General features: G+C 31.6%; 1 long non-coding RNA gene across 1 annotated transcript; it reads left to right on the forward strand.

Annotated features, from left to right (window-relative positions):
- Nucleotides 1-101: 101 nt before the first annotated feature.
- Nucleotides 102-2,313, forward strand: LOC140045070 (uncharacterized). The gene is made up of 5 exons (XR_011844539.1): nucleotides 102-224; nucleotides 705-761; nucleotides 1,406-1,516; nucleotides 1,786-1,886; nucleotides 2,252-2,313. It is a non-coding gene; the product is annotated as an uncharacterized lncRNA (long non-coding RNA).
- The last annotated feature ends 528 nt before the right edge of the window (nucleotides 2,314-2,841 follow it).

Below are 2,841 nucleotides of genomic sequence, written 5' to 3' on the forward strand. Positions count from 1 at the left end.
TATGATAAATAAAAAAAACTGCTGTGTACCGCCCTCTCTGTTATGACTCGGTGACCTTTTAAAATAAACAACAGCTAACACATGTTTTTTGTTATGATTTTTGCGATCAATCAATGATATGTTTGTAGCTGTTACTACACCCATAACATATTTTTACCTAAGTTTAAACTGCATGTGACGTATATACTGTAGATGATAAAATATTTGCTGATATTTGGAAACCGGTAAAACCTGTTGCTGCCAAATCTTCTTTCTAACCAGACACTTTCTTAATCTTAGGCTAGCCTAGACAGCAGAGCCTGGTCTGGTCCTAGTTAAGTAGAACTAGTAGGCCTGTCTAAACTAACCCTACCCTAGACCTAGGCCTAGGCCTTTATTTTGGAAATTAGATTTTTGCCGCTGTAGCCATACTGAAAACTTTACATATATGAATTTATGATATAGGCCTTAGTCTAGGGTATGCAGTATTTTTATGATTTACATGCACAGGTCAAAATTAACAAATTATGCATTATGATGGTACAGTACGGTAGTACTGTAGTTTCCATCATAAGTGCTCCGTTTAAGCACTGAGTGAGTACATATATGGTATGTAATTTAAATGTGAATGGGAAATAGAGAGAAACAAGCTTCAAATTGGAGCTACTGTATAGTACATATAATATTAATAATAAAATGTGAATTGTTTGTGTATTATTTTGTAGATTCTTAAAAACAAAGGGTGTGACAATGAAGAAGGATTCACAGACGTTCTGAGAGTCGTAAGTAATTGATGTTTTAATTTATGCATAGAGATATTATAATATCTCTATGATTTATGTAATTATGTTAAGTTATCTGGCTGATAATGGTACAAGTAGCAAAATACAGTTCATGTGTAGCAGAATGCGGTACCTGTGTACCAGAATATGGTACATGTGTAGCAGAATATGGTACCTGTGTTGCAGAATAGTATACATGTGTAGCAGAATACGGTACATGTGTAGCAGAACACAGTACCTGTGTAGCAGAATACGGACCAGCGTAGCAGAATACATTACCTGTGTAGCAGAATATAGTGCCTGTGTAGCATAATAATTGTACATGTGTAGCATAATAATTGTACATGTGTAGCAGAATAATTGTACATGTGTAGCAGAATAATTGTATATGTGTAGCAGAATAATGGTAACAAACAAGAAACATAGACAAGTTATGAATGAAGACAAGTTTTGATAATTATTATAATTATTATAAACATATATCAGTAAATGTGAATTGTCAATAAACTCTTCTAAGAATAAAACAGAATTTGGCTCATGCAGACATTTTTCCTCATAGTGGGACATTCAAATGCAAAACTATATTTTCTTTATTTTATTTCATACCATTACACACATGTTATCTCACTAACAATTCATTTCAGGTTAAAACAGAAGTAGAACGTAGAAAATCACTTGGCCGAGATTATTTAAAGAGAAAAGAGAGAATTTTAAAACATTACACACCACTCCATCAAGAGATATACAAACTACAGGTATGGAATTAAGTAGTAAAAAAATTAAAAGAATATTTTACCTGTTAACTACACCTTGCTGACGAAACACAACTATAAATGCATGTCTGATTTTGTAAAGAACAACTATTACAACAAATGTTTAGCTTGACTATTTGCCTGACTACAACTGACAAGGACAACTTCCCCCTTTAGTTATATATTTAGTCAAGATATTTAACTAAAAAATTTGAAATAGTTGGAAAATTTTTCTTCTTTATGGTATTATTTTCTCATTGAAATTGTTGTAGATTTCATTTCTGAGCCTAACATTTCTGAAGTTGGTTGAACATAGCAAGCACAAAAATGCATCAATGCAAAGTTTGATAAAACTCATGAGTACTGAAAAAAGGTTTGTTGATAGTTGACCTATTGTAATCAAATTCTATAAAAAATTAGTAAAGGATTCTAACTTAAATAACTGTACATTGTGAAGCTCATTCTGCCATGGAACAGTAATCGTAAAAGATAAAAATCAAAGCTATACACTAGTAGAGCAAGCTTTCCTATATGATTAAAACTATTTGACGAAAAGGCATATTTCAAACACATTAAAGGAAAAGTTAAGCACACAAAAAATGGCAAAATTACATGTTTTTGCATTGTTATTTTGTGAACAATGGATGTTCTATAACTCATTAAAATGGCATTCAAAAACTTGCATATTTACTGTAATTACGTTTTATGTTTCACATTTAACTGTTTTTTTTTATGTAGGAGAGCGTATTTACTCTTTTCCAATATTTACTGAAGAGTTTTGTAATTCATTTAAAGAAGAAATAGAACATTTGAAAACACAGATTTACCAAAAGGAAGACCAAATACAATGAACAATTATGGTGTAAGTGTGGCTACCGTAAATGCCCTGCTTTGCATAAACTAATCAAAAACCCCACCTCAAATATTAACTCCCCTACCCCATAGAACATCATTTGGTATAAATGCCCCTCATAAACATGACATGACTTCCATGATCTACAATTGACCAAGCATTGTGATTTTTACTGTATTTTATGACTTCTTGATATCGATTTTGTTTTTAAAGAATTTTTTTGATTTCTTTGTTATGTAGAAAGATTGAAAATAAATAAAAATAAATGTATTTTGTTGTAGGTATTAATGAATGAATTGCGATTTGATGACTACTTCATCACACCTTACGTCAGAATTACATAACTCCACTTGCTAGGCTCTTGTATCCAGACTGTGGTGGAGACTTGTTAGACTCTCACAAAGCTTTTGTTGTAAAGTACAAGATTGGAGAAGATTTGGATCTTAACTATCATTATGATAATGCAGAGGTCACT

Source organism: Antedon mediterranea, chromosome 3 (genome assembly GCF_964355755.1).
Source record: "Antedon mediterranea chromosome 3, ecAntMedi1.1, whole genome shotgun sequence".
NCBI classification, from domain to species: domain Eukaryota; kingdom Metazoa; phylum Echinodermata; class Crinoidea; order Comatulida; family Antedonidae; genus Antedon; species Antedon mediterranea.